This window comes from Dermacentor andersoni, chromosome 3 (genome assembly GCF_023375885.2).
Source record: "Dermacentor andersoni chromosome 3, qqDerAnde1_hic_scaffold, whole genome shotgun sequence".
NCBI classification, from domain to species: Eukaryota; Metazoa; Arthropoda; class Arachnida; order Ixodida; family Ixodidae; genus Dermacentor; species Dermacentor andersoni.
This window is the reverse complement of record NC_092816.1, coordinates 207,255,395-207,268,257: the sequence shown is the minus strand read 5'-3', so window position 1 is coordinate 207,268,257 and position 12,863 is coordinate 207,255,395. Positions and strand designations below refer to the sequence as shown.

The 12,863-nt window shown below is 48.4% G+C and overlaps 1 long non-coding RNA gene across 1 annotated transcript; it reads right to left on the bottom strand.

Annotated features, from left to right (window-relative positions):
- Positions 1-6,495: 6,495 nt before the first annotated feature.
- Positions 6,496-9,627, bottom strand: LOC140216644 (uncharacterized). The gene is made up of 2 exons (XR_011893212.1): positions 9,117-9,627; positions 6,496-8,061 (listed from the first exon to the last, which is right to left on the bottom strand). It is a non-coding gene; the product is annotated as an uncharacterized lncRNA (long non-coding RNA).
- Between the last annotated feature and the right edge of the window lie 3,236 nt (positions 9,628-12,863).

The following is a 12,863-nucleotide window of genomic DNA, read 5'->3' as shown; positions in this document are numbered from 1 at the left end:
CAGCATGGGTGGTGCCAGTGCTCAAGTCCGGAAAGGATCCTGCAAACCTCACCTCATATCGGCCAGTATCGCTAACATCATGCGTATCAAAGTTGATGGAAAGACTAATATGTACGAGGTTAACATGGTATCTTGAGCAAGGAAATAGACTGCCATCATGTATGACCGGATTTCGTCCACGGTTGACTGCCCAGGACAGTGTCTTGGATCTACTAAGCCATATCGAGCACCATCGCATAGACGGCCTTTCCACACTCGCCATCTTTATGGACGTTGCCAAGGCATACGACTGTATGCTTCATACAGGCATCATCAACGAACTCCGAGCCATGGGCGTCTCGGGAAATGCTCTTCGATTGGTCCATGAATTTCTCAGTGATCGATGTGTACAAGTTAAGCTGGGAAGTATAATGAGTGTCAAGCGACGCATCTCCCTCGGCGTCCCACAAGGAAGTGTCCTATCCCCCTTGCTTTTTAACGTTGCTATGGCCAGCCTTCCAGTTGCCCTGAAAGTAGGTCGGACGGCAGTTAAAATGTCCATCTACGCAGATGACATCTGCATTTGGATCTCGGGGTACCAACACAAACGTTTGGCCCGGATAGCCCATGCCGCAGTCTCCACTATCGATCGCCACTTATCGACGCTTGGCCTATCCTTATCAGCAGAAAAATCAGCCTTCATGCTTTTCCCGGGAGTGAGACGCAAGTCAACACGTCTGACGCTGAATATCAGAGGGCATTCAATTCTTCGTGCAACTCATGTTCGATTCCTGGGCGTCACCATCGACAACAAGCTACTATGGCATGGTGCGGCCGAAAGTGTTGTGGCTGCATCAGTGCAAAGAATCAACGCACTTCGTCGATTGGCAGGTGTACGTTGGGGAAACAATCCTATATCCATGCTTAAACTGAACGCTGCACTGATAACAAGCCGCATTCTCTATCAGCTCCCTCTGATATCACCGTCATCGAGTCAATTCCAGCGCTTGGAGGCAGTGCACAGAAAGGGACTTCGCTTGGCGATGGGAGTTCCAACGGCGGCTTCAAACAAGAAAGTCACTAATGAGGCAGAGTCTCTTCCACTCCGCCTCTTGGCATCTCAGGCCTTGCTGACGCAGCTATTAAGGCTGGGCGAGTCACGCGCAGGCATGGCGCTTCTCCGGCGGCTAAGATCAAGAACTCGCTCACATTTCCATGCGGCGCTGAACACCTTCCGATTTTTAGGATTGGAATGGCCTAAACGAAGTCGCCTTGACCCGCCATGGTCTTTTCCGGACGTTACCTGCAGCCTCAATGTACCCCACCTACCGACGAAACGCACCATTTCAACTGCCGAAGCCAAGTTCATTGTGCTGGACCACTTGAGCACTGTGTTTCAAAGCCATCTACAAGTGTACACAGACGGTTCGGTGTGCGCACAAACAGATAGCTGTGCAGCGGCTTTCTGCATACCATCCCTTGAAGTATCATGGTCTGGCCGACTGGATCGCGTAGTTTCCTCTACAACAGTAGAAAGCGCCGCAATCACCGCGGCTTTGCGGAAACTACGTGCCTTTTCTGCACGAGATGTCGTGGTGCTGACGGATTCCAAGTCAGCATTACAAAGATTACATCGGGGCCTACCTCTAGAGAAACTTACAAGGCAGTCTCTGGCACTGATTGACGACCTAACGAGCAAAGGATTTAAGATAAGGTTTCAGTGGATTCCATCACACGTAGGAATTGATGGAAACGAGGAAGCTGACGCCCTTGCACACCTAGCGCTGACATGTGTCCCAAAAGTGAAAGCTCCAAAAGCTTTTCAAAACCCTGAGGATGCAATCCGCCTTCACTTCAGACAGATGCACAAGAATCCACGCGAATCCTGCGTGACTCATGGATTTACACGCGAACAAGCGACGCTTTTATACTGCATCAGGACCGACTCCGCATATACCCCAGCTTGGTTATTCAAGACTGGGCTTCGCGCTTCCCCACTCTGTGTTTTCTGTGGTGACATTGGTGACATCGAACATTTCATTTGGCTATGCCCACAGTTTGACACAGAAAGAAAAGTGTTGGTCGACAACCTGCAAAAAAGCGGTCTCACGCACAGGACCTTTGAAGACGTTGTTTTCCCCGGAGGGCCCGCGGCATTCAGGAAGAGAGCGCAACGACTGCTGATAGCCTTCCTGTGAGACACGGGGCTCATCGACACCTGGTGACACACCCCTGATCTCAACTCGAAGGAGGATCAGGCGGAACAATTGCCGGCTATGTATGCCAGGCTAACCCCGCCTGCTTCAACATCATCACCACCACCACCACCACCACCTTGATTAGCCACAAGATGAACGGTGTGTGTATTTCACAATGAAAAGACAGGAAACGGCACGAGCTTAATAATGCTATCACCTATATACTGTGCATATGAATGCAACACTCCCCGATTTAAACGTGCCATTACATGCATGTTCGATACCACATATTCTTTAACAATGTCATATATTTGCATGTACTAATTTTCACACAGCTTAAGCCCATGCATAGCTAGCTCACTTGTGATGTATCCATTTCACAGGCCAAATAATTGTACACTTTGTCCTTTTGTGTTGTATGAAAAGCGGCATCCTCCAGTCGGATACAACTTCACAAGACAGGAGAGGCCCTGCCCAGATGACCAAAGCGCAGCAGCCGATTGCCTCCACGTCTAAAGAAATAGTCCCTCTCCAATGAGCGGGTATTAGTGCGTCCAGCGGCACGACGTCAGTGTAGAGTGTGTGCCCATTGGTGCAGGCTTGTGTTCACCTGCCGTTGAAGTGCAGATTCTGCAGCCTCCTAAAGTTGTATCCGACTATAGAATCATGTAATGCCTTGCACTGGTTGCATAGACTTTAGCAACTTGATAGCACACAATGATCAGGAATAGAAAGCTATAAAGGCACCCAAGCAACGCTGGCTGGCCATACTTCTATTATGAGGGACTGTAAAAAGGTCTCGCCAAATATTCATATTCAAATAGAATCAAAAACAGATTACAGTGAATGCTGTGTACCACGTTAAAACAAACTGAGCTTGGTTATCTGAAAAGCATGTAATGGAAGCTTGTGCTTCACATAGTAAACAAACTGCTCTGTCCAGTACAATTGTCGAGTCCGGTGTGGCACCTATTATGTCATTAGTGTCAACATACAAATTTTCAAAGGCCATTCATTTCACCATTATTTTTGTATGACGGTTCTTTCAATCAGTGCTTGTATTACATGAACAGGCGGATATGAAAGCAAAGCTTTGTTTGCAAACCGACGCTTCCCTGAAAACTCCCAGTCGCGTAGAAACGGAGGGCGCAGAGGACTTGCGCTTCGACGGTGAGCGAATGAAGCCCGCCACGCTGTCTCCACAGACTCTTCGCCTAGCTCGTCACACAGCCAGCGCACTGATGTCTTCGACAGGCGAAAATGACGCTGAAACTCCACGGCGGTCATGTACGCGAACGGGTCCAGACGGTCATACTGACGCTTGCTGCCGCTGGCTGCAATAACACAGGCCGCTGCTGCCGCCGCCATGTTCCCGAGTTGAACTCGGAGGGGGTTTCGCGATGTACGAGTTTAGCACGAGTTCGCCTGTCAATCAAAGCCAGAGGTCACGCCCCGCGCGAGGCATGTAACTCTTGTGCGCGCACCCACCACGGTTGGGCCACGCCCAACTTATCTTTCGGCAACAGCGACGCGGTGCCGAGCTGAGAGGCATCAACAATATTCACCACCGACATAAAACACACACAACACACTGTCATCGGTGATGTACTGCGCACTACTATCAAAAACAAAGCGTTGACTGTCGCTGGCTTCTCGGGCTGAGATGGCCCCACAGCACGGTTTCATTGCCTGCACTGTGGCGACGTAGCGCACAGTAAATAATTATCGGCACGACACTGTAGCTGCTTGCAAGGCGTCGATGCGCCGAGGGTGACGACGATGCTGAGGAGTGCGTATCGCAGCAGTCGTTTTAGATGGCTGCTCTGTCATCGGTGATGTATCGGAGCCACAACGTCGTAAACACGATCAGCGTCCGAGAATCGCTCGCTCTTCTAGACCCAGTGCAATGGCATTTCTTCATCACAAGCCCTGCGCACTCAACACTTCCAACACCTTCCTCAGTTCGAAGTCTCATTTCATAAACGCACAAAAGAGCCCTCACCTGCCAAAATGCGATTGCGGCGGTGTCGTTACGATATCCTTCTGCGATCGCTGCTGGCTCCAGCATAAGTAATCCGCAAGCACCTCGGTGTGCACAAAACACTCAAATACTGCGTACATGCGCTCAGAGGCACTTTCACTGGGCAAGCGATGACAAGCGATGAATCGTGTCGCTGGGAAGCACGCACTTCTTCACAATGCATTGCCGAGGCTTCGCGCACAAAGATAAACTGGTACCTTTTCACTGAACAGCGTCACTACGGGCACTACGGACCGCCATTTTGCAGTGACAGCTGTTGCTCCCGTATTTATGACTAGTGTGTCGTTTTTAGTTGGTAAAGGGGGGCCTTAAAGCGCCTGTGATGAACAGCCTTACCGCGGCGCTGCGTTTTTATTCTCCTAATAAAGAGTGGCGATCACTGAAATTACTGAGAATAGCACTGCAGCGCCCCTAGGCGACTTCTCACCGTATGAACTGCCTCGTGCGTGTGACTCGCTTCAACGTATCCGCTTCTAAGCTTTCGCTTCACTGTCGCCACTCGCGGCAAGAAGTGCAAAACTTAATGATTTACTCGATCTCCGTTTGTCATCAGAAATTTCTAGCAGTCAAAACGAAAAACAGACACTTAAAGAAATAAGAATGTTCGTTATTTTATTTGTTGTATTTTAACGTATTCGTTTGAGCGAAAGCGTAGGTGCAAGAATGCGCCGCATGTACCCTGTTCGCATTCGATGGAGGATAGAAAGATAGTGCTCGAAAGAGGAGGCACGCCCTTGACGCGCCCGGGAAACACGTGGCAAGTGGTTCACGGCAAGTGTGCAGACAGACAGCGGGACAGTTACGGTATTGCTAAGTTGCGATAATCTGTTGGTAACAATACGCGGCGCTGGCGCGTTTCGTTGTGCAGCCGTCTGCGCTTGAAAAGTGGAAGCAGAGTGCCGTGCAGGGCGCGCTCATGTTGTCATACGCGGCTTTTTGTCTACATATTTTTTTGCCTGCAGCCTTTGCGCGTTTCACGCTATCTCCATTCACTGACTGCCGTCGAGCAAACTCGGGTAAAACTCGGGTGAACGAGAAACTCGGCGCATCCTGCATAGCACCCCTGGCTTATTACCTCGGCAACCACCTGCAAATCGCAAAATGTCGGCTTTCGTGTTTTTTGAAGTGTTTAAGCAAATACAAATGGTAATGAGTGAAACAGGTTAAGACATAATGATACTTTTCGTATGTTGAAGCTGCTGCGTTTTCGTGCCGTTTACTTTCCGTGTAGTCCTGCAGACGCACCAGGGTGGCCCTTCTTGTGATGATATGGAGGCCGAGAGTGTAATTATCAAAATTGTTGGTATCATTCTAACACTGAATTCTACGTTAAATGCCTGTGTAAGTTCGTTTCTGTGCACCATAAAAGCAAGCAGGAGTTAGGTATTATTCCGCATGCCTCATATCTTCTGCGTCATGGCCAAACGACAGTTTATACAATGTTCCAAGAATTGGACTTATTGGAATGATTCGACAATAACGCTTTCGCAAATGTAATAAAGGAGCTTCGGTGGTCGGGACGTCCAGTGATAACTGGAATAACTGAAAGCGGTAATATAGGACACTGGTAATTTAACGCAGAACAACCAAGAAGATCAAGTTCAACTATACGCTTTACACAGCAGCAACTGCAGCAACCGACATGTGAGCGTGTTTATCGGTTCATTACACCCTCAAACATGCTGAAGAAATATCGGATAATTTTTACTCCACTCGCCGCCTATTCTCTCGTAAAGATCAGCAGCTTTTCGGGCAGACGTGCCAGTAGAATTACGATCACTCGCTTTGATGTCAGGACGCAGTTTCCTCACCACTATGAATTCAATTCTGGCGTAATCAGCACGCCCACCCTGAAGTATCGAAACGAGGGAGTTCTTGTTCAAGGCTATCTCCCCCGACGCCAATCGTCCGACAAAACGAGCTGCTTCAACAGTACATGTTCCGATTGCGTGTGTTATTAGAGCTTTGAACACACTTCATCAGCGCCGGAGTGCCACAATCTTGCCGAAAATGGGTTTTAAAGTAATAAGCGAAGGCCTGAACAGTCCGAACGTTAACTCTGTTCAGGCATTTCAGATGTAGGGCAACGCGCAGTACTATAGTGTAGTATACACTACGAACGTCGCCTTGTATTTATTCACAATGGCAGCCACACAGCAATATTAGGGAGAAAAAATTGAGGTAGGCGCAATAATGTCAGAAACCACTCGAGGAGCACATTGTTGAGGAATATCAACTTTATTAGTACAATAAATAAACAATATCAGTAAAATCAAGTAAAACCCAATAAAATCTAGTAAAATCCAATAAAAGCCAGTAAAATCGTAATACGTTGACAGTTACAAAGCACAACAAATTATTAAAAAAAGAAATTTCACACATTAATTTTATTTAGGAGACAGGACATAAAAAGTTCGCTGAGCTCATGTCACACACATGGGAAGTGGCAAGGACAATCCAGCAGTGCGTTTCACGTTTAGTGATGACAAAGGTGAAGGTCCTCCTTTGATCCACGGTACATTTCTGCATCGTGGAGAAAGCTACGGAGCATTAGCTTTTCGTATCCGAGGGAACGGTCAAACTTTAGCGAGGCTATCTTTTTACTAAAATGTAAGTGAAAGTGTAACAATGACTCATTAATGTACTCGCAGCGACAACGGTCGGTATCAGAAGTGAACAAATTACATTTCCCTTCTGCAGTAGTCACCGCCCTCACTTGCCAAATAGGCGGCAAGCACCTAGAGCCCTCCAGTATACCGAAAAACTCAATCTCCACGGTGAGAAAAGCGACATTAGCGCTACAAGGTTTATAGACGGCAGACGTAAAGTACGCGTCCATCATGTGCCACACTAATTTGAGCAAACTTGTTCCTCGGTCCCTGATACTGAATGAGGGCGTCACAGTTTTCCAGGGTCAGCAGATAAGTCACATACTTAATTGTTTGAATTCGGTTGGCTGTAGTAGTGGTCAAATGCCGAACGCCACCGTGCCAAGTCTCACAATAGGCAATTACACGGCTGGCATCAGGATAAGGGGGGGGGGCGGAATTTGCCGCAAGTATTCCAGAACATCGCGTGACTGGTCGGCTACATTATACAACTTTCGAAGCATCATCGCCTTTTCCGAGTGCAACAACAGTGACGACGACGTGCTCGCTTCCTCCGGCGGAAGGTGCCGATACATCTGCTGGTCCGACACAGTCGATGAAATCGTGGAGATGATTTGATCCACCTGGCCCTTTAAATTCTGCTCGCATGCTCCGAGCTCGCGAGTGATCTTGACTTGACTTCCTGGCTTCTCACTTGTTCTGCAAGGTCATTCAACTGACTGAATCACTGTTAGCAGTGATTGCCGGGTAATTGCCTATTGTGAGACTTTGCACGGTGGCGTTCGGCATTTGACCACTACGCTATCAACTACAGCCACACGAATTCAAGCAATTAAATATGACTTATCTGCTGACCCTGGAAAACTGTGACGCCCTCATTCAGTATCTGGGACCGAGGAACAAGTTTGCTCAAATTAGTGTGGCACATGATGGACGCGTGCTTTACGCTTTACATTGGCCGTGGTTGAGGCATCCCAACACCGCTTTCACGTCTTCAAGGGCAGCGTTCACTTATTCAAGAGTCAGTGCTGTAGGTTGCCTGGACTCTGATCGCGGAAGAAACACGGCCAGTGCGTCCGGCCACATAGTGCGTTGACAGGTCTCTGTGATGGACTCCCTCGCCGCATCGCAAACACTGCGCAATGTGAAACCTACACTCGGTCTCGTAGTGTTCCAGCACACGTTCCATGGCGCCCGTGTAGTTGCAACAGTACGCTTCATTCCAGCAATACACCTTTAAAAGGAAAAAAGTAATGACAACACAATTTTATGGGTACACAATAATTTGTACTAAAGGCGTGTTGTATCGCTGCCCCTAACAATTACAACATACTTTTACATGAAGTCTTGTGTGGACCAATCTACACGTGTAATTCTACAGTGAAGTAAATATGCTCAAGATCACCAGGCACTATCTGTCGCTGTCTAAACATTAAACAGGCATCATACATGAATATTAGGTCAACGTGAATTACCTTACTGGTGCTTCTAATATGAAGGAAGCCAGTGTTGCACAAAAGGCAGACTTGATAAGCAAGTATCGAGGGAAAAACCGACGATATTTCTATTATTTCAGCCCCCAGCGCAACTACGCATACACCAGCATGCTTGAGTATAGTGGATACCGCTATCATATTCTTGTTTGGTAGCTTCCTTCACAAGTATATGCGTTACCCACGAGGGTCCTAGATAGCTGTTACAGATCAATTGGTTGGGAAAAGGGCGGCCGGTAGCGGTTGAGGAATAAAGTCCTAAAGTAAGAATTCGAAAAGAAAGTAACGTCGGAAGAACGCTATCGCGTATAAGAATGACTAGTAAATATTCGCTTGCGATATCCCCTACTTTTTCTCATGTTTCATATCGAAGTTCCAAACAAGGAATGCTCATGTTTCAACAGAGCGATTTTTATCACTAAATGAAACCGACCAATTTCTTCTTGAATTTCACGTCGAAACGACAACGCGGGGACGTCAGTTTGTTGTCACAGATGTCAAAGCAGTGCGATATTTATTTAGGTATTTTGGTCTGTCACACTAAGAAATGAATAAATATCGACTTTCCACAGAATATTTCACATGAGCCTACAGTCAGTTTCTGTTCTATTGTGTTAGTTTTGTTATGCACTACAAGCGAACATTTACTTTCGGTGCATTGGGAGATGACAGGTCGGAAATAGCAAAACGGGCACTTCTCTCGTTACGCATGCAGATAGAGCAATTATTGCTAATGCATAATTTGCTTCCCTCATTCAAAAACCCAACAACAGAAATGGTTTTTGTTCTTCCTCACCGTCAAGGTGCTCGCTTTCCTGCTAGGTAATTCATAACCGAAGCACTCCGCTTGTTCGAATTTCTCTTGATCCAATGGACACTGGCCAACGCCCCCTTGGAGACTACCTGCGTGGCAAGGTTGGCACAGGGCGTGCGAGCACGGCAACAGCAGCGTCCGTTTTGGCATCATGCGGCAGAGGCCGCATACACGTGAACTGGGAACCTCGTCGACGAACCGCGTCGGTCGCCAGTTGGCACCGGCGACGACGTGGTCTCAAGACCGGTGCACCCGTCCCTGTCCATGATGCGGCATTCCGGTGTCTTCCAGGCACGAATCCTGTGTTCGCACAAGAACGCAGTGGCTTTCCACCGAACTTTATGGCTACTGAGCGTCTGATGCACTTTGGCTAATGTAGCAACAGGGAAATATAATGTGATTCCTGCAAGACTATCGCGTACAATGGCGAGCACTCATCGCACCGTGATCTTTGCAATGCTGCGCCGAACAAGTGTTTGCTTACCGACGGCGACAGCCGTTCCTTATAAGTACCGTGAATTCGGCAGCAGCAGGTGCATATATATTTAGCTTGTTCCGTTATCACATGCCATCGTCTTGCTATTCCGAATGGCTAAGCAACAGAGAAACGACGAGAAAATGACTAATTTTTTGTCGTCGGCCAGCATATCGCACGTCGTGAAGAAAGCTTCGAACTGTAAGATAATATCACCGAAACAAGAAACCAATCCGCCTTTTTCGGCGCCAAACTGCGCATGCGCAGCGCCTATGCGACTAAGGACCGAAGAAATTTGGCAGGCGCACGGTCGGACTCGACTCTGCTCCGAGTTAGTGGAGTACGGCCGTGGCAGGCGCCGCAATTGTCACTGGAATAGGGCGCCAGCCGTTTCTCTTTGACTCTTACAGACCGGCACATACCCGTGCCTTACTGTTCTACGCGGTTTACCCCGACGTATATCGCAACGACGCCTGCCCGTTCAGCAGCAAGACCTACACTCTAGCACATATGTTTCGAGATTTCGGGTCGAAATACGCCAAGCTCAGAAAGGCGGAGTGGGAGTCGCGTTTGCGTAGCCCCACTCTAGACAAGCGAATCATGGCTGTACGGCATGCCCATGACCGGGCTGGTGGGCTAGACCTGCCGGTCCCTACGTGGAACTAGCCGGGCGCGCGACGAGTTCGCGTCCTCGGCGCGGAACTGCAATATAAAGTTCTTTCACTCATTTTTCAGCGTTGCCATTCTCGCTGTCGCGCGCACGGAACGCCTTTGCTGCTACGGAACATTGCTGCCATCGAAATTTGGCGCAATGCCAATGTCGTATCTCGTTTACGGCTGCACCTCCGGTTACCATCCCCGCAAGGCAATGCGGATTTTCGGATTTCCGTCGCTAAAACGCGATCGACAGCGCCGTGAAGCCTGGATTAGGGCTGAACTTTGTCTCAGGTATGTATTGGCATATGCAATTTTCCCTCTCTGTTTTTGTCATTACTGACTTATACGAATAATCTCGACGAAGACGCAAAATTACTATGTTTGAGCTAGCGAAACAAGCAATCTCTGAGCTCGCGCGGCCTGGTTGAGTGAAACGCGAAGGGATTTTTATTTGTATCGTGTCTGCACGTCAGTCGCTAAACGCCGCCATTTCTCAACTTCACACCGTGCACACTTGCAGCTCTATAAACGCTCAGCGAATGCCCGTGTTGTTGGCGTAGTTATCTGTATGAGCCAAGTTCACCTGAACTGCTGGGCTGACATGGCTAACGCAGCGTGCACTGTGGAAGTAGCTGATAGTGCTAGTTAGCAATTGTTGCTAGTTGTTTCGTCATTCTTGTCGCTACCAAGTAATATTTACTTGCAGAAGTCTTTTATGTTCGTTTAGCGAATCGGGGTGTAGTACGGTATGTATCAAGACTCATTTTCCTCTGCGGCATGTTCTGGAATCGAGTGGCGCATCTTACTGTGTAAGTAACACATTTCAGGGGTGCCTTCTCTGTCGCCCAGACATCTGGACTTCATACTGACACGTGTACTTGTTTATATTTTTCGGGTGACCGATTTTCACGGTCAAACAAATGTTAACTTTCTGAAAAAGTGTAGAACTTTCTGGAAGACACACGGGCACCAGCGATTACTCTCGAACGTTCGATGGCTCACGTGTAGAAGCTGACCCACTTGACCGACTGATCAGATTTCGACGATTGCCGACTGTGCTTGCCGCTGCTATCGTGCTTTAAGTGTAGCCTGTTTTGTCGGCACAGGTGCGGCCAATAAAAGTTAGTTTCGTCGTTCACAGTATTGCTACTGTGTTATTTACCGTCACTACAAAGTGACAACACCGACGCTGTTTGTGTACACGCACCAGTTAAAAAAAAGGACGCGGTCAACCACTATGTTCGTACCGCGGCGCGTTCTAAGAGCAAAACAAGCGCCCCAGAAACAGGGGGTATCACCGATGTCGGTCATTCAGACCATGCTTTTTGGCATTTTTGTAAATGTACACACACTTTATTTGGGTAAGAGCACGAGGTCGCGGGATCGAATCCCGGCCATGGCGGCCGCATTTCGATGGGCGCGACATGCGAAAACACCCGTGTGCTTAGATTAAGGTGCACGTTAAAGAAGCTCAGGTGGTCAAAATTTCCGGAGACCTCCACTACGGTATGCCTCATAATCAGAAAATGGTTTTCGCACATAAAACCCCATAATTTATTTTAATTTTTTTATTGGGGTAAATATCGTACGCAACTCGGCATTCTGTTGGCCTCCCCACTGCCTGTGTATGTACGTACGCTTAGCACATGGCACACCATAAAGGGAGACATGCAGTGGTGAAACGTGATGTTCGCCATAAGAACTACACCTCCTGCCCTATTCGGGTCGCGCGTTTTTCGTGCGTGCTCACACTTTTTTATTACTCATTCACTTTACGCCACAGGGGCAGCGGTTTCAGGCCAAGCAGGAACTTGTAAAGCGTTGCCGAAGCTTTTCTCCCAGCCATTCCTCACGCTGAAGAAACGTCCGAGTACAAAGCAGTCACCAGCGGGCTCGATGGCTGGCTGACGATGACACAATATGATGGCGCGTACACTTTGTTTCGGTCTTGCCTGACACGTTGCTTGTTTGGCCGCGAGTCTCGCGTGGGGCGGCTGTCGCGGCGCGAAACGGCGCCGGCAAAACTGTTTTTTGTGGCCACCGCACAATGGCGCCACAATGCATCGCAACAGGCGGATTACACGAATCCATGACGTAACAGTTCTGCGAAAACCCGCTAGGTGGAAAGATGTAATGTAGGAAAATAAGACATAAAGCCATATGTAGCGATTGCTAAAAAGGAAGCCCCTATGGGTTTCTGAAAAGAAAAAGCCTCGCAGTTGAAGAAAAATGGGTCCTCGTCCGGCACCAGGACATGCGTGCATGCATCCGAGCTTGGCTTTCCCGGCGCGATATGAAAAATTAGAAGCGTAGCATAAAGAGGTAACCATTCTAGTACGGTGCAATGGCAAAGGCAGGTAAAGCAAAGCAAGCTTGAAGCTATTGCGGTAAACCAGAGCGCCGATAAACAACCAATGCGATTCGATACGTAATGTGGCACGCGACCTAATCTTTCGGGGCAGCGGCGACTCACTGAAACGTGACTGCAAGGAAACGATGTAACGTCAGAGAGCTAGCTCACTCGCGACAACAGAAAGGGATCCGAGAATTCTGCAAATACTTGAATGCGCATAGACCGCATGTCATCATCATCATCA